At 43.0% G+C, this 23,042-nt stretch overlaps 1 protein-coding gene across 5 annotated transcripts in view; it reads right to left on the reverse strand.

The window, feature by feature from the left end:
- The window catches only part of ERCC6 (ERCC excision repair 6, chromatin remodeling factor), a 49,944-nt gene extending 49,698 nt beyond the window's left edge, over positions 1-246 (reverse strand). For 2 of the 5 annotated variants that reach the window (XM_074874865.1, XM_074874862.1), the window contains exon 1: positions 12-167. The gene's annotated coding sequence lies outside the window, so the exon portion shown is untranslated. The other 3 variants (XM_074874864.1, XM_074874863.1, XM_074874861.1) reach the window with 3 other exon arrangements.
- Between the last annotated feature and the right edge of the window lie 22,796 nt (positions 247-23,042).

Below are 23,042 nucleotides of genomic sequence, written 5' to 3' on the forward strand. Positions count from 1 at the left end.
CCGTGCTTCACCACTTCTCTCTGCGAGCGAGCCCGGAGCCGGTGGGGCCGGGACAGGACCGCCGGCCGCAGGCTGTCCCTCACGGCTGGCGACAAAGCCCAGCCGGGATGGAAACGCGAGGAGCTCCGGGAGGCTCCCGCCCCTCCCAGCCTCCGCCGGAGCTGCGCGGCACTCACCTCGGCATACGGGCCCAGCGCTCCGCCACTCACCACCCCCCCACGCCGAGCGCGGATGCGTCACTTCCTCAACGTCAGTGAGCGTCGCGGTTGCGCGTGCGCCGGGCCAGGGGAGGTGACCTGCGGCGGGCGCGTCCGGCGGCTCCCCGCCCGGCCGTGGCGAGAGCAGCTGTGCTCGGCTGTCCCCCGCAGCGCCGGCAGCCGCCCGCCTTTACCGTGGGCTCGTCAGGCCGCCTCCTTACCGCGCCTTTGCCTGGCAGTGCCTGGGCGCGGCCTGGGCCGCTTGCTGTGGCGCACGGGTCACCGCGGGCTGGCTGCCCCGCGGGGACTGATGCTTGTGGCAGAAGAGCCTGTAGACCAGGGTTACAGAGGAACTGCTGACAGGGAGTCCCTTGACATGCCTTAACGGCAGGTGATTGCTCGGGGAAGGATACATGATCTAGTGATTGCAAAATTAGCCCAGGACTCAAAAAGCAAGAGTTGTTGAGCAAATAATTTAATTTGGCTGCATCGAGGTCCCTCCAAGGCAAAAAGAAGGACGCTGTCCAGTTTGGGATTTAGCAGCAGGCTTGCTTATAGGCTTAGTAATTGGCAATAGGAGCAATCTTTTAAGGGTCTCCTGCTTGCTGGGCTGTCTAGCAGCAGCTTCTTATGTTTTCTGCATTCATTTCTATTTTCCTCCTAATTCTCTGGTAGTGACAAAAGCAGAAAACAAGATTTTCTCCAGGAGTCATTTTGCTTTCGCTACCTTATTTCCCCATTCTCCCCATTGCAGTGGCATGAGAGTCCTGGACCCATCTCCTCCTCCTTTGGGCAGCAGAACTGAATTTACTTGCTGACAGCCTTGGCCCAACACAGAGAGGATAAATACGTAGCAGAATACATTTGGAAATGATTTGCTAATTAAATGCTGAGGCAAATAGTTTAACCCTTGGCTTCAGGGGACAATTTATGATTCAGCTTGACCACAGAGTTGCTTTCTTCAGTTGCCTTTCAGTAGTCCTGCTCCGTGTATTCTTAATGCCATGTGTTTGCAGTGAATGTCTTGAAACAAGATGCAAATTTAAAAAACTGTATTATTTTGTAAATTACTCAGGTATGGAGACCAGGTGTATATAAGTAAGTGCCAGAGGGATGATACCTTATCCTTCTCACAATTTCAACAAAATCCTACAGACCAAGAGAGAAAGAAAGCTTGTCCAGTAATGATAATAAATTTATAGTGCACCTTTGATCAAAAGAAATCCCAGATCCTACTGATCAGTCACCCTGCATGTAGAATATTGTGATTGTAGCAATGCAGAAATGTCCCAGTTGTTTAACAGGAATAGCAGAGGTGGTGTTTGTGTATGACTAGATGTAATGTTTTAATCATGAAAGTTTAAGGGTGTAGATTAGGGTGTATAGGGAGAGAAGATAACTTCTATTAGATTTTGAACTTTGTCTTCTTTACACCCTGCCTTTAGGTATTTGTATACATTGATGAGTTCTTCCCTCCCTTCTTCTTTTGTCTATACAGTCCCAGTTCTTTTTAGCCTTCCCTCATGGGGTCCAGTCCCTAATCATCTTAGTGGCTCTTTGCTGGAGCCCCATATCTCTCTTGTGCCAGGAAGGTCCTAGTCTCTCTAGACACTGATTGCCTGACATTTTCTCAACTGTGTTCCTACAGTGCATTGATGGAGTCCACATTGCTAGTAAAACACTGTTGATAAATGAATTAGCCAACAATTCAAGCATTTCAAACATCACTGAGACTTTTTTTTGCCAAATTTGTGGCATACCTAACACACCCACAGAGTCTCTACACAGTTGCTCCAGGAGTAGGAGTTCTGTAACTTTTTTCTCGTAAATCACCACCACTGACAGTTTCCAAAAAATACTGTATCCCTCCAAGTTCTCCATGTTGCCAGCTCTCTGACACATTATACCATTTCCTTTAATACCCACTGGTGTGAGTATTAACGAGTGTCTCAAAATTGTTGGTGGCTTTATTTTAGGTCCTTGACTGAAGATGTTCCTTTCCTTCCATTCCCTTATTCTCGCCTTCCCCCAATGTCTGGAATTCTCAAGAAAACACAGAACAGGTTCTCTAAGGTCTGTAAGACCAATACCTGAAAGGTCAGCATGTAAATAAAACAGTGCTTAGTTGATATACTCTTATTTGTTTCCTTTACCCTGAAATATTACTGCAAATATCATTTACTTAGTATTTAATGACTAGAATGAGGAGGCTTATTTTTAATCTTTGTTGCCATGTTCTAAGTACAAGGAATGATGCTTTGTAATTGCTGAAACAATTGAAAATGTGGAGTGCAAAGTCTTTCAGCAGAGTGAGAAAGACAGCAACCGGGGAGTATTTAAGGATGAAGCTGTTGTCAAAACTAAGGGGTAGGCTCAGTTTTCCAGAAACTGATTAATGAGGGGAACAAGATAAGTTGTCCTGGAAAAAGAAAAAGAAGATCTTTGTATTATTTGCTAGGAGAGGATTTTTCAAATGAAAGGCTTGGGAGGAAAATGAGTTAAGATTTTCCTATATGTTAACAGACTTCTATGGGTTAAGAGATTACTAATGTGGGAGATGGTCAGTAATAAGTCCAGAAGAAGAGGCTCTAATCCAATATTAAATACTGTTTCTTCAAGACAGGTACTCACAGAACAAAGCAGTTACACTGGTGTCCAGACTGTGACTCCAAAGATCCCTGGTAGAGCTTGATCATAAAGATCCCTATTGTGCTCTGTATGTGAGGGACTGAAGATGATCTTTGTGGGAGTGTTCTGAAACCATGATATGAAAGTGTGGGAGACCCTTCAGACAGAGATAGGTCAATGTCATCTGTCTGTGAAACACCATATAGGCTGGGAATGATGTATAAATAATAAGCATGTTGTACAACTAGTCTGTTGCAAACTGGATCAGGCTCCCAGGTGGTGTGAATGAAGGCTGTTTGACTGAAGTCTGCTGAAGCCAGGTCTCCAGCAATTGAAAATCAGTATGGCTCCATTAAAGTCATAGCAGGGATAGATTCTATAGGCCTTTAAAGGTTGTGCTGTGGAGGTCCATCCTTGATGTGTTTGCAACACTAGGCCTTTCTTTACCTCTTCTACCTCAACACATAGTTTTGCGTAAACAGGTGAGATCTGTGGTTTTGATCTGTTCTCAGCCTCAGCTATTGCCTGGAACTGTCCATTACAAAGGCTATAAAAGTGCAAAATCTGTTATAAACCAGAATGACTTTAAATTTGTATTTTCAGTGCAGTCATTTTCACACAAAGTTAACCTCTGATGAACCAAAAGTTCAATTCTGCTCTAAGCTACATACACATATGACTTCTGATCTTTTCACATAGCATGTATGCATGCATGTTTCTCTATATTTTATGGAAGTATTTAATTGCATTTACCTTCAAATTTTTAAATTATTTTCTACATGTAAATGACTGCTAGCTGCAATGCAGCTGCTCTGCTAAACCACTGGCGGTGTGGTTTCCTGGGCAGGACAAGTTCTGCTTGTTTGGTTAGGTTTTTTTAATGTTGTTAATGTAGCCACAATCTTCACCCTCCTTGTATGCAAGCATTAGTGATGACCCTTAATTCTTGCTGGAGCTGGTTCTGGCAACTTTTGACATGCAATAATTATGCTCTTTTACTTGAACTAGCAAGACTGGGAGATTAAACTGTGTGGACATCTTTGCATTCTATCAGCCTTGCAGGATTACTGGGAAGGATCCTGGCAGAGTGTGTAAAGCAGCAGTTCAGAGTTCAGCTGTCGGTTCTGGAGGACTGTGAAGAAACACAAACAAGCTTCCAAGGAAGCTCAAATAGAATAACAACTTGGAAAGGAAGCAAATATGTTTCTGTGACTCTCAACTGGGTAATGAAAAATAATGTTCTGTAAATTATTGTCAGTGATGAGGGGGAAAGGGGCAGTGGTTTAATTTTTAGTCCATCATTTCCATTCAGTTTCCTACTCTAAAAAGTTATACCAACAGTCTTGGCCTGTGAATTCTATGGGAAACACATCCTGGTGAGGTACCCAGTGTCCCCAGTAATAATCTGCCACATATAAGTCCCTGGTTCTTAGCAGGAGATGATCCTCTCAAGCCCTTTAGTGGCCCAGTTGTGCTGTTAAGGGTATGTCCTGCTGACAGTTGGCTAAATCTTCAATCTTGCTTTTTCAATTAGGCTTTTCCTCCATAGATTTTAGTATGTGTTTTGCCAAACTGAAGGCTAAGGAAGGACTTTGTGACAGAATATATTAATGGATTTTGTTCTGAGGAAATCCTGTACATGAACTATGACTGATTGCAATGGAGGAACTGCACAGAAAGGCTTGGACTGACTGGCTAAGAAAAAAGTAATCATCTGAACCACTACATTTTCAGTTATGTGACCCCAGGATTTGAACATCTTCTTTGAGCTCTTATCACACAAGTGTTTACATGCATTAAGGTGACCTGAGATGGCTAAGCCTCATGGAGCAGTCCCAGAGGACACAGTGCTTTGCTAAATATTTAAAGATGTTCCTTGTCCCAAAGTGCTTAGGCCTAAGATTTTCATTTATTCATAGATTCATAGAGCTTAAGGCCAGACAGGACCATTAGATCATTTTTTCTGACCTCCTGTGTGACACACAGCAAAAATTCTCATTCCGTTACTCCTACATCAGGCCCGTGTCTTGGAGCTGAGGTAGCACAGATGGCTTAGCAAGACATCACATTTTGATTTAAATACATTGAACAGTAGAAAATCCACTACATGACTTGGTAGATTGTTCTAGGGGCTGATTCCCCTTGCTATGAAAAAAATATGTTTCAAGTAGTGTGAAACACAATAGCTTTAAAAAATGCCAGGTGCTTAAATAAGCCTGTTAAACATAGCGGAGGGAAAGACTCCAGTGGAATTTTGTAAGAAGCCTCAAACACAACTTTGTAAAATCTTGAGACAGAATTTCAGGAGAACACACTTTTCCTTTACCTTCTTAGAGGTCTGCAGTGGGATGGACACCTCAGGTTCCACCTAAAACTTCCCTAAGCAGTTATGTGCTTCCCTGTGCTATGGCTATTCCTAGAAATGCTGCTTGTGGCTGAGCTGATCAACTGGGTACACTTGTCTTGCCTGAGGCCAGCTTAGAAGGGGAAAATCACAGCACTATGCTCGAGGGGTCAGTTAGTCAGGTACGGAGTGTCCTAGGGCCCACAGGCAGCACTGTTCTGTTAAAAAACAGATGGCAGTGGCAGTGTGTATCAGTTTACCTTCTCTAGTTTTCAATCATTTCCTGATGAAGTATCAGCTGTGGGTCTGAGTCAACACCCTAGGAGATTTCTGTGCTATACGCTGAGGCACACTGACACTTTTAAAACAAAATGCTAAAACTATGAAGTTGTGATGAAAATAGATAATAAATGATTTAGGGGGCTGCATTACTTCTCAGGAGGGCACAGAATTGCTGGCAGCATTGGCAGAAATGGGAATTCCATCCACAGTAATAAAACATCGGTATCTCTTTGTACCAGCGAGTTGGGTGGCAAGTATCTCTCAGAGCCATGCCAGTGTAATAAAGCCAATATATCAACTTAAGAGAGATGCTAAGCTCTTTGAAAATAATTGTGTAGTTGGCAAGCAATAGCTTTTACTCTTTATATCGCAGAGAAATAAACCTGGGTTTTTTTTCCCCTCTCTCTCCCTGCTGTGGTGCATTTAAGATACTAAATGCAGAAATCTATCCATGACTCAAATCATGACTATCATGACGACAAATGGGAACAAATTCCAGGAGTGAAGGTTTCTCCCACTACTTTACTGTGGTTAGATTGCTCACCTTTTGTATTTCTAACAAATATTGCTGGAGTAAGGCTCACATGTAAAGAAGTCCTTGACAATATCAAATTTTTAGGAAAACTCTGTTTGTGCTTATTTGGGCTGCATGTTTCTCCAGAGGAAGAAAAAAGTGACTTTCTAGCCGAATCTCTTGCAACTTGTAGAGGACTCTTCCTGAGCTTGCAGCCAGATCATTGCTTCACATGTGTCTTTGATATCTATCTTTTATAGCTGTGTGCACACAGCACTTTTTAAGGCCCCATATAAAAAGCAAACAAATATATATTAGTTTTAAGTACTGAGTAAGCATGTAATAGGATCTTGCCAGAGCAGTTGCATCAATCTCCTGCAGGCAAAGAGGGAAGTTGAACCTAAAGTTCATTGAGTATTTGCAAACCAGCTTTTCACATTTTGTGTACTTCATAGCTGTTCAGTGAGAAGCTTATGATGAGGCTCTGGCCCTTGCATCCCAGAACCAGGATCTCCTGCTGCCATCTTACCCAGGCAGCTGTAGGCTGCTGCTTTCTCACCTGCTGGCGACCTGTGCTAGGTCTCCTTGCAGTGACTAGCATGTACGATGATTCCTACATCCTAAAGCTCGCTGGCAGAGTCATGCTAAGACCGTATTTGAACTGTCAGATGATGCCAGGAAGAGAAGCATGTGAATATTCAAGTACTCGAAAATCTTTCACCTCCTTAAAAACTGGGCTGACAGAAACAGACTCGGTAGCAGCCACCTGCCTGCTTTAACACTAGAGGGAGGCATCGCCTAAAAGAAATCACAAAGGCTTCTAAAACAGCACGATTTAAAACGATTTATGTGTCTTGGAAGGGAACAAAACACTGATTTCTTTTTAAAGCCTCTGTTTTTATTGGAATACATTATGGGAGGCCTCATTTGTTGCCCAGAATGCTCTTGGCCAGAGTGAAATTCAACCTTCCTGATGAGGCAGGCAGATTCAGCTTGCGCTGCTCTGCTTTGTCTTAGCTGGGCTCTCCTGGGACAGCCTTATGCACAGGGCCTGGAGGTAGTTCAGCCTCTATAAATAGCTCGTTGCTGAATTCTTCTGTGAGCAGATTTTGAAGGCTGTGCCAAAGGATAAAGAGTTGTGTTGTTTTAGTTCACTTTAGACTGACACACTGAAACAGATTTCCCTGTCTGGCCTCAGTTTGTACTCAAAGCAGAGGCCAGGAAGATGAAATGTCAGTGCCTCACTCTGTATTTATTTCTCCCTAATTGCAAGGCTATAAGCATAATAATAGGGATTGACTTAATGATGGTGGCTATATAGGGATGGTTGTGGTCCCTGAGGAGGCTTTCCCTCTCCCCCTTTACCCCCTTAGCCCCTCCCATTACAGTGTGACTCCTGTACCATATAAGGGGTAGGTAATGCACAGCTCCCTCATTCATGGTAAGACTGCTTCCTTGTCTGTAAACTGCATTTTGCTAGGTTGCACAAAAAGACCATAGCAGAATGTGAATATTTATTTGAGGGCTCCACAGCAGTTGAGAGTAACCTAGAGTTGTATAAAGCATGTATTGTACTGATCAGAGAGTTGCAAGTTACATTTCTAAAGTAGACACCAGGTAGCTGAAAATCCTGCAAGTTAATTCCAGCAAAGGGGGAGGGGGAGTGTGATTGCCTGTTCTCTTCCCCACTCCTTATTGTCAGGAGTGGTTCATGGAGAAGGGGAGTAGGAGAGAGGGCCCAGGAGCTCTGGGTATCCTGCCCAAATCTTTCAATGGGCTCTGTTCATTGGAGGTGCTTGTTTCTTCTTCTCCAAGACTGCCTTGCCTCAGCTGGTGAGCACAGCTTCACGTAGCAGGGAAAGGAGGGAAAAAAGTCCTCTGAGGGAGGCTTTTCCAGTCAGGTAGGAGGGTTGACACACTGCTGAGGGAGCAAAAGAGGCAGAGCTGGGATGTGCAGATGGGGACAGAAACAGATGTGAGAAGAAAATGTGTAGAGGGGGAGTGATGAGGAAAGAACAGCTGTGAAGAGTGAGAGAAAGGCTGTTATGAAATCTAGGGACCAAAATTAATTGCTGAGCAGGGCAGTGCAGATGTATATGGGTGCCTGTTTTGAGTGCAATTAAATCTTTGAATTTAAGTGAGGTATAGCATACATACTGATGGGCCCAGGTGCTCTAAGATCACCATAATGAAGGTCTTGAGATACAGAAGGTCTGTTGTCAGAAGGTGCACATTACAGCTGCTTCAAATGGATAACAGGAGTTTAAAAGAATAATAATGTGTAAGTTACAGCTATCAAGACCCTGTTTAGAGTCACTTAAGCTGTTCCATGAATTTATCCTTTAACAAGCTCTATTCAGTGCCTTTCGTCCTTTTGGCAACACTTAAAATGTCTTGAGTCTTTGCTGAAGTGGGACTTGGTCCACTGTTCCTATTGCATCATGCTGGTCCAGCTCAGCCATATACTGCTTCTAATAAAGGAACTTACACAGTGTCTGTCTGCAGTTTCATTCTGTTGAATCCCTTGGATACCTCATCATCTGTGATTCTCACCAAAGGCCTTGAGATATGTTTTGTTAAACAGCTAAAAGAAAATTGCGTTGGGAAAGCTGCTGATGTGGTTCCTTTTGCCTTTCAGAACATAATCCTGCAGATCTGTAGTTATTATAGCAGATCTCTGTTTAGAGCAAGGAAGATTTCTCAAGGTGCTGTTTAAGACTTCCTGGTTTGTGCTGCAAATTGTTAATCAGTCCATGACAGCATAAATAAAATTAAAGGGTTTAATTAAAACTAATGAATGAGTGAATGGAGAATACACAGCATGTTCCACTTGCAGCACACTGGTGCTGTGAATAATTAAAATGTCACAAAGTAGGAGATGTCTTAGTAAAAATGTTGGAACTGCAGAAAAAGAGGCCTCTGAACTTTGGTAGTTTGGGAAGGTTTAGGTCTTTAAATTGGTGGAAATCAGTTCATGTAAGTTAAGGGAAAGATACAAAAATATATACAACTCTGATTTTTATTAGGATGGAGTCAAAATTGGAAGCTTAGTCCAGAAAAACCCTACTGCATTTTGAATCGGTTTGCATGTCTCTGAAGATCTAACTGTTTTCATACTGTATTGATCCTCAAACCGTATCACCCAGGGGATTAGTTTCTTCTTTTACTCATCTGTGACTATATTCTTGCAAAGGAAACTTGCAATTATGTTGTTGTTACTTGCTAATGTTCTATCTATTCAAAGCACAAGCATTCTTTTGATTTAAACCCAAACCTGAACCACAGCCTGAACTGGATCTGCCTTTGGCTCAGGTTCGCTGTATGTGACATGGTCAAATAACAGGCCAAGAAAATAATTTTAGCTGGTCTGTTTTAAATAGATCCAGGGTGCATCAGGTGGGAGCTAGAACAATGAGACCAAGAGACTGATCAAACTGTTATAAAGTTTGGGATTACTGATTAGACCCAGAATATAAATTATAGGAATAATAGGAAAACATCTTTCATCTTGATACTTTACAGTGGTTTGCTACTGTCTGTGGTTTGATGTGTTTGACAGCATCTCTCTGTGACTTATTCTGAGGTTGACGTTCTCCGTCTCCTCAGCTCTGGACTTTTCCCCAGATCTCCTGACCCTATGACATCTTCTGAGGCAAGGACCCTGTTAGAGGATGAAATAATATGGATAAATGTCCTGGCTACTGACATCACTGATGAAATAGTAATGTCCCTGCAGCCGGCTTTCTATGTCATAATGACCCAAGGTGAGCATCAGTGATGGACCTTACTCAGTGTAGGGGTTTAACTACATGTGTTGGGAGATTTAAAAGGTACCATACCTCCATCAAGTGCCTCTAGAGGCCATGATCTAATGGTAGGCAGTACTGGATGCAAGTTAGAATGGGGTGAAAAGGTGAAGATCATCTATGAGGTAAGTGGCTATGCTGTTGTGTAATCCTAGCTCTGTATCATGTAATTTCTTAAGATGGATGAGTAAATAAATTTACCTTGAGAAATTCCACCAATTTAGCCTGATAGGTTAAGACTAGAAGAACAGTGCAACATCCAAGTGACACCGTGGAGTTTTCCATGTCTGACTGGGTATACAAAGCTTCAGTACTGACGATATCTGCAGTATGTTCTCTCTCAATGCTTGGCTGTCTGTTTAGCGGAAGATCGGACTAGATTATGATAATGGTCCCTTTGAGCCTTAAACATTTATAAAGGAATGAGTAGACTTTGCCAGGAACTCAAATGATTTCTTAATGTTACATTAAATTACATTGAAAAGTATAGCATAACCCTAACGTGTTCACCGTTGGCTTAATGCTTTGGCATTATGAATAGTGTGGAAAAAAAGTGTCTCAAAAATGCGTTTCTCTCAGGAGAAAAGACTTTTGAAGAATATGGAGTTTTTATGCCTAAAGTTTTCTCTTTCCATGTATGTTTTAGGCTTGTTTTGGTCCAAAATACAAATATTTTGTAAGCAAAACATTGAGAATCTACCTAAGAAAAAACTTAATTCTCCCTGCACCTCACTTTGGATGTGTTTGAGTTGGGGGAAGTTATACTGAAGAAAATGTGGGCTTTTCAATATGCTGCAAATCTCAAATATCTATACGTTATGAAAGCAGAGAGTAGACTTTCTGGGTCACCCTATAACATTAGGGTTACCCAGAAAAAAATGATAATTAATAACCAACAATTTGAGTTAATTAGGTATGTTCAATTCCTCACATAAATTACACTGATTTATGTGAATTCTTAGACTTTAATGGCTACATTAATAATTAACTACAAATTAAAAATAATCACAAGTGCAATTGAGAAAATATCATCCCAGTGGTTACTTTATGATTCAGTTTCAATTAAAGGGTTCGGTACTCATTTTCAATCAACCAGGGCTTGCATGCTGCTCCTGGTGACATCACTGTAAATCTGGGATGAGGTTCTTATGAAGTCAGTGGCATTACTCCAGATTTACACAGATCTAGCCAAAAGCAAAACAAAGTCATTTGACTAAAGCATTCCCTTATCTTCAAAGGGAATTGGTTTCATCTGTAATAAAATATCTCAGGGCAGCCTAGGCTAAACCTAGTTATTTGGCTTCACTGAGGCTCTTTGTGTGAATGAATCTTTTTAGATTTGTGCCTAAAAGGCTGAAATCCATAAGCAACCTTCCACAGACTTCACTGGAGCAGATCCAGGCTCTACAGAGCCTCTGCTAAGAGGCTTTTCATTAAGGCAGGATGCAGTTAAGGTTGCAAAAATTTGTTGGGCTTTTCAAAAGCACGCATATAAATAATGATATTTCCTAAATTCCAGAAGCTGCCAAATATGATTACAATGTAGCTAGAAAGAGGAAGGGATGAGGTGTTTGGGACTCTGTTCATGCTGGTCTGTTTTTGCAAGGGATAGTTCTGGTTAGCTGTATTTTCTTGTTGAATATATCAGCACAGTATTTTTTTTCCAAATATGGATCAATCTGTTACCTCATTAGGTTATTTGCTTAGTTACTTGTAAAGTGATCAAAAGCCAAATCTTCAGATCAAGATTGCTCAGTGAATAGTCCCATGTTTTTAACTTAGACTTATGAGTTTAATGATTGCTACACGGTAGGGTATCTGGTGTATACTTCTAGGATGTAGGAGCTCTGGTTTGTATTTTGCCATGTGGTTAGAATTGGCAAAGCAGAGCAATACATTTGTTTAGGTATATATAAAAGGCATTGCTATGCTTTCCTTCAGGGCACATAGTAGCAACTGTGAGCCAGTAAGTTCTGTATTAAAATATCTGTCTTTGCTAAGTCCGTTCAGGATGTTGTCACACCTCTTCCTCATTCCTGTATCTTGCAGCAAGAATAATATAAGGTAGATCTAGGATTGGTTTACAGAGCCCCAAATTTTTATCTGATAGGTTATTTGCATCCTTTCTGTGTAAGGGAATGGTGGCATGGTGCAGCTTTTCCCCTACTGTCAGTGTCTGTCTTACTGCGTATCAGTATCACTGCTCTTCGGTAGATGGCAGCACCATGCACATGTAAGGAAGGGCTGGAGAAAAGATGTCTGGCAGCAGGCTGCTAACACCAATATGACTTTACCAGCATTCAGTACGCTTTAAAGTTGCTCCCAGGAGTGGTCCTAGTGAGTTGCCTGGAAGAGTCCACAAGATGAGCAGGCTGATCTAGCAGATCTAGGAGCTCATAGCTCCTGCATCAAAAGGAAGCTTACAGGAATTTTTTCAACATATCCATGAACAACCATGTAGGGAAGAGGGGATTTTTCCTTTGACTGAGTGGGATCCACACTAGACCTCTCAGTGTTAGGGAAACCTTTGTGTTCTTTGAATGTTTTGTATGAAGATACACCATTTTACAGTCCTTCTCCCTGTAGAGTATCTGGGGACAGCATTAATTTATAACCAGAAGTATTATGACAACATTAAAAAACAAAATTTAGACTAAATACCAAAGAACTTCATGACAGCTGCATTTCTTACAGTTAAGTCAGCATAAAAAAAAATCAGAAGCCCTGTAGCATGGGTCACATACAACTGTGATATACCCAAACCTGGGAGAATATGTGTAAGGAATAAGGTTATGGATGGTGAAGAAAAAGAACAGTAAGGAAAGTAAAACACTGGGGCGGGGGTCCAAAGGGGCTCAGAAATCTCCATCCTTAGTATGAAATTGGAATTACCCTTGTTGTATCTTGTGTATTACTGCTCCTAGTATTCATCTGATTTTAGACTGTTTATGTCAGCAGGCCACGGAGTCATCCAGCTGTGAATCAACTCCAATAACTAGGGTAGGATCAATACCTAATTCTATAAAGAAATCCTCTTAAAAAGGACAGGAGACCAAAGCTAGGATTAATAGAGTCTTCCAGTGTACACCTCCAATTGCACATCAGAGAGTTGTCAGTATCCCTGATACAATTTACACTGCATCAAAATCACAAACATCAGCAAGTACAGAAAGTGAAAGCAATTTTGGAATGATCTGTGCTAGAGCAATTCCCTCCACAATAGGTCTAGGCTAACCCAAACTGATGCTTTTTACACAAATGATTATAAATAGAAGCCAAAATTTTGTCAGACCAATAGTGCAAACTTAACGTATTGGCCCCTTGGTGTCATTTGAAGAAAATTAATGCAGAGGGCCAAAGAGACAGAGTCTGCAATATGTAATGCTCTGGAGACATTGCTGAGATTTTGTTCCTAGTGTAGCTGAATAAATGCTCTTGGCAAGTCATAGGGGAGAAATAAGACATGTGCATAAGTAAGATTAATCAGTAAAGCCAGTGTCTATCTCATGAGTCATATCTGACATCAAAAAGGCCAAGGTTGTTCCATGTTAGATTTGTGCTACTACAGGAAAGGAAAAATAACAAAGAATCTCCTGTGCAAATTGTGCTGTAGATTTGGAGAACGTGCAAGCACTAGTGAAAATGGGGGCAGGGAAAGAAAGAGGGGGGGCTTCTCATTCCTCTCTCAATAGAAAACTAAGTGTGGAATCATGGCCCAAGCAAAGTCAGTGACAATGCTCCTGTGACTCTTAGCAGGGCCACGTCCTGCCCATGGTTTGTACATACTGGGTTACAGTGGAAGGGCTGAATTTCTCTGCCTTTACTCAGGTAAACTGTCAGAGAACTAAGTGGGAGTGACAACTGGCCCAAGAGCCTGATTCTCTCTGCTAAAAATGCTAGATCTGTGAAATCAGAGGCAAGGGAATTTTTCCTCAGTGAGGGTCAAATAGGCTTTTCCTATAGTTCTGTGAGCCACCATAGTGTGACTGAATAATGAGTGGACTGGGGAGAAAGAAGTGGCTGTCAGAGTGTACAGCTGTGGCCCCCAGGAGTGACCTGATGCAGAAGTGCCTCTTCTCTTGTGCACTGAATAGTGACGGCTTGGTGCGTGCTGCTTTGTATCCCTTTGCAGCAAACCACCATGCTAGTTGTCTGCCCTTTCTGCAAGAACTGGGAGGCGCAGAAGGAGAGATACTGGGTTTCTGCAGCATCGTTCTCTGTTTCACTCCTAGATTTCCTGGCACAGTTGAACTTTGTGATGCACTGGGCATGTTTTTGCTCTGCATCAAAGACAGCTCTTGGCAGGGTCCAGGAGAAAGCACATCAGCAGAACCAAAAGGTGTTCTTTCAGGACATGGGGCAGAGATACATAGTCTTGCTTTTTTGAAGAAAAGTGTGTAGAAGGGGGCAGATACAAAGACTCTTTATCTGTTTAATCCTGTTTTTCTGCTGGTCCTTTCCCCAGCAGTTTTTGGGTCTTACTTTCAGAGCTCAGTGGACCTGTCAGGCACAAGCCACCCTCATTGTTAGCAAGGGAAGAGGGTAGTGCTTTCTGTATAGTAGAGATGACTGTCAGGTTATGGAAGGACTGCACCTCCTCTTGGAGAATTGCATTTCAAGCTTCTGCCCCGGTCATGCAGCTCAGTGATGCTCCCACATGGGCCCAAGCCTTCAAGGCACAATCTGGCTCTACTAGTTTTGCAGCAGTGGTTGTCTAGGCAGGTTCCCTCAGGACTGAAATGAGACACCTCCTGGGCTGAAAACACTTGGGTCTGTCCAGACTGAGCTAAAGTGGGCTCTGTAATTAAGGTTTGTAATGGACTTATATCCTTGGGGAAATGACCACAGGGCTTGGGAGAGGGGTGAACAAAGATTGTCCAAACAGTGGCCTGTAGGAAATGGTCACAGATGTGTCAAGTGTTGGGAGTCCTGGGCACCAGGGCAGGAAGGTGGGTGGATACTGGTCCCCATTTCATTTCCATAGCAGGACTTGGTATGGAAAGCACTGTGGAAGAACATTTGTTGCTGCAGTGTGAAAACCAAACTGTTAAACTGGAGTTTTGTCTTGCGCTCTGTGTTAAAAATGCTGTCCTGCTCCCCTCTGGCAGAGGGAAGGCTAACAGCTGCCCTGCTCTTCAGGGCAACTTTTTTCCTTTTTGTTCAAGTCCATTTTTCACTTGCCGGTTTCCCAAGAACAGGAAAACCAAGTGGTACCCTAACACAGTTTAGGAGATCAACCACTGCACAGGCAAAATAGGACTCAGTGGAATAAAACCAGAAGGGGAAAATGTGCCCTGCTTGCACCACAAACAACCATTGTGTAGCATTTCCGAAGAGTTTTTCGATGCTGGTGTCAGGAGGGAAGAAACCAGTACCCATGGGGTCCTGCTAGATGGGGAGTAGGGAGAGGGTGCAGCAGGGCTGGTGGTAGTGGCAGTGCCAGCAGGCTGAGCAGCCCTGGCCAGCTGGCCTGCCAGAGCCTGGGGGCCTGCTCGTGTTTTGGCTGCAGGCAGAGTTCCAGGCTCCCTGAGTGTGCATTTACAAGGCACCAGTGCCCAGTTTATTGGGATGTGAGGAGATGCTTTGTGAGCACTGCACCCAAACCGGTGTCCAGATATAGCGCTTTTTAAAAGAAACAAGACTTACAGCTAGCTCTTGTGTGCGTGGGAGCTGTTAGCATAGGAATGTGCTAGCTGTCCTGCTGCTGGCTCATTTGTATTAAGTATCTTAAATAGAAAGTGCAGACAAGAGGGACTGTTTGCCAAATGCATTGCTAGATAAAAGATGTAAAGATGGAGTTAAAGGTGAGGTTGTGTATCAGTCATTTAAAGGTTAAAATCACGTTGTAATTAGCTGTGCAGTTCCAGGAACTTCTGAATGCAGATTATATTGGCAAGACAACCTGTCATGTTAAGAACGTGCAATTAAAGCTTTTTTGCCTTCAAGTGATGAGGATGAAAACCCAATAAAAATGATAGACCTAGATTGAAAAATTACTGTCCCCCAGCCCTGCCCTGCAAGTTGTGAGAAGAAAGTCCTGATGATATGGTTAATGCATGTATTTGTGCAGTGAATGGACCTGTTAGCTATCCTGCAGTTTTATTTATTCTTTTGTCTGTGTATAGACACTGTGTGCTCCTTGGATGCAGGGAGGGAATGAATGGATGAGTGTAAGTCCTGATAAACTTAATGGCTTCTGGAGTCCCTGCATAGTGCAAGTGCGTTGGGACAAAGTACTCGCCCTGCGTTAGAGAGTTTGGTGACTTGTGCCTCCCTTTTCTGGTCCAGCTTTGTACTGTCTCATAGCAGAGACATCCTCTGCTCTGCAGCTGTCATAACACTTGCAAACCACCCACTCTTCACAGAAGCAATTACATGTAACCCAACCTCTTGCTGTATGTGCAAGCTGATCTCTCCCACTGCCCTAATTCAGACTCCAGAATCCCTTTGTTTCGCAGCGCTGTCACCTTTATTGCAATCGCAGCAGACCAGCTTCATTATTTTCCAATTTGTGCTCTGGGCTCTGAGACCTCAGACCTGCCAGCCTTCTCCCAGGGGAATTCTGCTTAAGCAGCTCAGAGAGGGTGCTGTCTGCTGGGGATTCCCTCTCCTGCCTCTTGGAGTAACTAACAGGCTGATTTATCTTTCTCCTAATTGTATCAAGCTATCTGTCAGCCATAATTTTTGCTTCTGATTTAATTGTCTCCACTCTACTCTTCAGCAGAAATTTGCCGTAGAGCTTAGCTTATTGGCACCGATTTATTTGAGCACTTGTTGCAGTTTACCATGGCCTGCCTTTCCATTTCTGTGCTGCCACATCTCTTACTGTATCCTGGGCCAGTTTGAATGGGGATTATGGGGAAGAGCTCTGACAAAAGAGGACCCCCCTCCCGCCCATGAAATCCAGTTAGTTTTGTATTGTTTCATTCTGTATTTTTAGATCAGGAAATTTGCGATGGTGGACAGAACTTTCCAGGGATGTTGGGGCTGCAGTTGTTGCCACTGTTAAGTTTGCTTTCTCAGCCAGTGTTTATGTTGAGCCAAGATGTTCTGATTGGGATCCGGATTTTGGTTGCTCTGAAATTTCATGTTCGTAGCCACTCAGAATTTAGCTATGAACTGTCCCCCTCCCCCCTGCCAAAAAAAACCCCCAAACACTAACAGATTTCTTCCTAGAAAAAATAGGTGTTAAATACTCAGGTTTGAACAGAAAAGCTTTTCTGTTTCTCAGGAAACTTCCATTTTAGTTCAAACCAAAACACAGCCTGGCTATTTAATTCACTGATATCATTGCTAGTTTAGTTCACAGTTATTGCTGATAACTTTTATTTATCCAACTTTATACAGCTTCTGCAAAAAGTCCGAACCGCTGGTGTCATTTTGGGAAACCGAACTCAGGTTACCTGCAGCAGTGCCTTTGCAGTGGAGCTCTGCTCCTCTTTTATGTTTGTACCGCACCCAGGTCTCTCTGACCTTGCTGGAGGTGGACACTGAGCGAGACCTTTCAACCTATTTGACCTCTAAGGGTGCCTTCCAGGAGAGCACCCTTGCCACAGAGTATGGTGGTGACCTGCATTGTTGGACCTGGCCTGGGCCAGCCTCCCTGGGTGGAAGGACAGCATTAACTTAATTTTTATGCCGCCTTGGTGTTTCTAATAAACACAAATGGCAATTAGGCAAAAAGTAGTGAAAAGCTACTTAAGATTTCTTTCCTGCTTCTCTGGCCAAAAGTGTTAGCCAGCTTTAATAAAAGTGTTTCCCAGGGAGTTGTGTTTCACAGTTAAAAGTGGGGTTCATGGACCAACCCTTGAAATCTAAACTTAGGCATCTAAATAGAAATAGTCTAAAGACCATTGTGGAGTAGGAATCCTCAGGAACAGAATTCTGTGGTCAAAGAAACACTTTGTGGACAAGTCAGCCATCTATGGGGCTGTTGATGGAGTGTCACAAAAATACAGGTGCTGATGTAGGCTAGCCCCCTCCTGCCCCTTCTGTATTAAGACACACAGGAAAATGAGGCCAAGGGGCTGAAGAATTTGCTTGGCACCATGAAGAAACAATGGCCAGGTGCCACTTTGACATTGGTTTCACAGGTCTGGGATGCTGCTGTTCTGTGGGACGGACCTTCAGGTGAAGGGTCAGTGGTTGTCTAAAGCCAGAATCAGAAAACAGCAGTAGCTTGGTTGTGCCATGAAGTCACCAATCCTAGAGGTCATTGGCAGGGAGGAAAATGTCATTGAAATAAAGCACTGGGACTACCTGGACTGTCCTCCCTTCAGCAGCTGGCCCTTGGGTCGCGTAAGTTCAAGTCAAAATTTCTGCCCTGAGTGTAAAAGAGCTGCCCCTGCACGGGCTTTATAGATGTGCATGGGTTGGAGTGCCTTCCCGCACACCGTACCGCGCTTAGCGATGGAGCTGCTGGCTGGCCAGAGATGTGACCTTCAGCCGTGGTGGAAGTGCCTTTGGCTTTGAGTTACACAAAGCTAAAAGATAGTAATACAGCAATTTTTTATGGCCAATAGATGGTGCTCTCCAGCTGATTTTCTGTCTTGAGCGGGCGTTTGGTAACAATTGAAGCAAGCTCTTTCATATTGTTAACTCCAGTAAATTTTTTCTGGAGTAGATTGAACTACCCAATTATAAAACGCAGAACAGGCTTTGGAAACTCTTTTCAGAACAGACCTGGCCGGATTGACTAGACATATTTTTTTTCCATTTGCAATTAAGATTTTATTTAAACTTAAACAATGGTTAAACAACAAAAAACATCATCTCCTATGTACAGTGTGCTGCTGGCAGCCTGACAGCTTCTGACTCTTAAACTACACAATGATGACTTAGTACCAAATAGGAACAGAGCATGTTCTTAAACATACTACCAAGTAGGAACACAGCATGCTCTTAAAACTCCCTGAAGTCTTGAATGATTAAATTGTGACAAACTAATACAACCAGGTGGTAGGTAAATCAGAGCAGAATAGTTCATTCCTGGCACATGGGACCCTTGTATTGGAGATAGAGGTTCACAACTGATTTAAGCTAATTGGCAGCTGTGCTGTGGGTTTACAGGGTGCTGTTGTGTCCCCCTCTGCTGCCAACTGGGCGTTTGCACACTCCTTGTGTGAGCAGTGCTGGTGCTGTGGCAGTTGGATGAGGTGGGTCAGCTGAATGAAGACTGGGTAGATTAGCAAGCTGGTTCAGTCTGTCCCACAGCCACTCAACTGTCTGGCCTAAGGAATACAGGAGTATTTTGGTACTGTACTTTTCCTGTTTTTACCATCAGCAGCCTGAGCTTACACTGCTGTTATGCAACTGCTCCTCAATTTTACCTCATCTTATGAAGTCTTCTCTGACAGTATTTTGGTTAACACACTTTTGTTGAGAGGTAGTGTGTGTGTCTCCTGCTCTTGCTCCTGGTTGTGTCATCCCATCCTCTTTCTCCTGCCAACTTTGGTGTTTGTTGGGACCATCTGTGACCTGACTCAGTTCACTAATGTAGGTGAAAATTATCAGTGGAGAGGGCCACCAAGACCCTTTCACTCTTTCAGCAATAGTGAGTCCAGAGATCAGTTTAGTTTGCTGAGGGAACTGCAGCCAGAGCCTTCAGGAACCTGATCTTGCTTGCACTGAGGTTGACAGCAAAATTCCACCTGACATAGGTGCCACAGGAGCCATCTCTGGGCTCCAGTGTTGCACATGGTTATGTGGAACAGCCCCGGCATAGGTTTTGTGCTTCCTTGGAGTTCAGCATACCAATATGTGCTTCCAATAGCTACCTGTTGCCTGTGTACGTCACCCTTAGGAAAGCAATATTTTAAAAGACTCACAGCTGCTTACAGGAAGGCAGTATATCACAAGGGAGAGATGTGTTGCATCAAAGACAATGCATTGCAAATGCTACATCTGAGATTAACTTCCCAGCTGTCTCTTGATTTACTTATAATCAAGGACATGTGAGCTGCAACTTCCTTTCTTTACTCTTCCTTGTCAAAAGGACCTGTTTAATGCAAAGCTAGGAAGTATGACAGGACGTTTCTTTATGCTTTGTGGACAGCACTAGCTTGAGTGACTCTGTTGGTCATGTGGAGCACATCCTCTGACGTTAGCTCAAGAGAAAGTATCCAATGTGTTCAAGCTGGCAGGAGTTTCTTATTAACTCCCCTTCCCCCAAAAGTGTTATCACAACAATCTAATGCGTTTTTATGGGTATGAAATCTTCCCCTGATTACCGAGCTGAAGGGAACATGAGAGCAATTTGTTCCGGTTAATAACCAGGAGGCTTAACTTGAAATAAGTTGGAATGAAAGCAAGTGTAAACCAGATGCAATCTATTGAAGAAGTGCTTGAGGTTTCTTGTGCACATTTTTCTTCAGAACAAATAATAACATGTTGAGAGTGCACATCAAACCCATGGTGCTTTGTCCTTCCACTGTGAAAGCACAGTTATGTGCTGCTGAGAACAGGGAAAAGCCTTGCTTTGAACAGCATGTGTGGGAGCAAAAGAAGATGGTTGGATTGCGCCGTTGTAACTCTGGAATGGGCTTCTCTAGTGACTGTTTTGAGGTTGCCAGATGAGCACAGACTGTTGCTTTTTTTTTTTTTTTAACTCAATGGCCAATAATGAAAGTTCTTATCAAGACTATCTTGGGTTTTTCAAGACTGTTTCTGGTTCTTATAGCCTATGTCAACTGATAAACTCAGAGACAGCATGTCGATTTATACCTTAGATCTGTCTGCAAAAGTAATAGATCACAATGAAATAATTTTTTTCTTTTTCTCCAAGGTGTTGTCTATTTGTTTTCATGCTCGGAAGGTTTGCATCCACCTGATTCCCTGATGATGTCCTATAAGTAACTGGAATGATTCAAGGACCAAGACTACAAGTTTATTGAGGTGAAGAAGGGAAATTCTCTACACTGTCAAGTCTTGCTTGTGTTATGATTTCCATGTTAGGGAGCATCAGTCGCATGTCCTGGAAGGCTCTAAAGCATGGAGCCTTCCTAATGGCAAACCCTGCTCTTAGTGCAATTGGCATGTTAGTGGTTCTGTTAACTGTAACTGGATTGGTCTGAGACACAAGATTGGTTCACTATCTAGATTCAACAGAGTTTATGGAGGGTCAGATTATCTGTTCAGAGGCAGATGTTAGCAAGAGTGTGTAGGCCCAGAAGCTAGATGGTGTTGACAGCTGACTTGGAGTTGCATCTAACAGCAGCATTTTTCTAAGTATTGGATTGGTGCCAGAAAGGGAACCCCAGCTCTGGTTGTTTTAGCAGCATATATGACCAGTGCTTAGCTCTGTGTATTTTTGCTGATACCTTACAAGTTCACTGGTGCTGCTGTTCTTTGTCAGAAAGTTTAATACATCCCAGAGCACCCCATCAGTGTCTGGGTACTGGAGGCTGTGTGTCCACTTTGCAGTGTTTATTTCTCTGAAGCTGAGTGAGTGGTAGCTATAAGAAAGAGGCTTTGCTAAAATCAGGGTGGTTTTATTTTTCTCTGACATAGTTCTTTCTCACGTCTTATTCAACATAGTCTAAAAGCTCCTCTCACTGGAAGATAGTTGTGAGGCATGGGGGCACATCTGTCTTCCCATAAACCTTAGTCTGACAGAACTTCACATGATGGTTGACACAGGCCAAGGAGGCTACACAACTCTACCTTCCAGAAAGCTGTGTATAAGCAAGGCTGCTATTGCTTTAAGACCAGAATTTTATCTTCTCCCACCTCCTCTTCATCGAGGGTAATGTTGTAGCTACTTGTCTTGCCCGCCCAACCACAATTTGCCCTGGTGGGATCTAGCCAGCATAGAGTGTCTCTAATCTCTGTGGACTCTGCTAGATCTGATCCTTTGTCAACACACAAGGATTTATTGCTGCCAACAGATTCAGGCATTTTGTTTTATCATCAAGATTTTTTACTATCCAGGTGGAAATGGACAGAATTACTTGGCTGCTATAGATCATCTATCTGCCAATTGTTTGGATGAATTATAGATACTAGCAGGCCTGCAAAAGCAGTGGTTAAGCAGAGCTTGCTTTCTTCCAGCTTGTTAAGCCATTTAGCATTGCATTACTCTCCAGTTCACATCAGATATATAATAATCTGATCATCTCTGTTTGTCAAGACGTAAACTTTTACTGAAACACAAAACAATCGTGGCTTAGTCACCATTAGAAGTGCAGGCTATTGTATTTATTTAACAGAAGGAACATAAATCTAGACAGAGGAGCTTTAGGAGGGCTGTGGGAAAGCGACTTTTACAGTAACACCACCTTCTACTGTACACTTGGGTAAATTGGTGGCTCAAGAAATAGATATCAAGCAGAAGGAATTGACTGTTCCTCAGATTCTGAGAAGTCCCAGCTGTTCCAGCCAAGGCCATGAGTAGAAGTGTGACCCTTTCACTCACATAGTGGCCCTTTCCCCTGCTCCCTGTGCAGCACAGCGCAGATGCATGGCATTTATCTATGGGCATTCTGCATGGTGGGGGAGACATTTTCTGCAGAATGTGTGTAATGGCTAGTGAATGATACATGCTGTGGAAGTGGTTCATTTCAGAAAGCTTAATAGATCACAGATTCTGTGATGGTCCTAAAGATTTTTTTCCTGAAATTATATTTTCCCCACTTTGTCCACCCACTCTTTGGGAAGAAAACCAGAAGGTTTCTAATATTGTTAAGAAGCTGCCCACAGACATAGGAAATTAAATCTGTTAGTGAGATTTGCCTGTTCTGATAAGGATGGTCTCACTTGAAGAGGTGTGGTAATTCTGTGTGGCTCATTTGATGATATTGTTATTCACTTTTCCTTTGATCTGGCCTGGCTGGGGCACTCTGAGAAGCTAAACAACTGAACTCATTCACTCAGTAGCCTTTGCTGCAGTTGCATTTCGCAGTTGTTTGGAAATAATTTTGTGTGTGAGTTCATGTTTAAGGTAGAATTGAGAGCAGAAGAAAAACACAAGTGCGCCGCAATTGAGAGCAGGCTGGGACAAGAGCTGTGTCCAGGGAAAGGTCTCTGATACTGACATCTGTGATACAGACATAGAGACTATGCAGCGTCCTGAACTGATGGGGGAGGATGTGCTCTCCTTCTTCAGTACAGAGACTCAGACTAGTGCTATACACATAAGCTACCAGGGAAGTATAAAGAAATATTCAATCATATTTCCTAGCTTTGCATTAAAAAGGTAATTTCAATAGGGAAGAATAAGGGAAGGTGCAGCTCACAAAGCCTCTGATAACAAGTAAATTAAGAGACAGCTGGGA

This window comes from Strix uralensis, chromosome 7 (assembly GCF_047716275.1).
Source record: "Strix uralensis isolate ZFMK-TIS-50842 chromosome 7, bStrUra1, whole genome shotgun sequence".
In the NCBI taxonomy this organism is placed as follows: Eukaryota; Metazoa; Chordata; class Aves; order Strigiformes; family Strigidae; genus Strix; species Strix uralensis.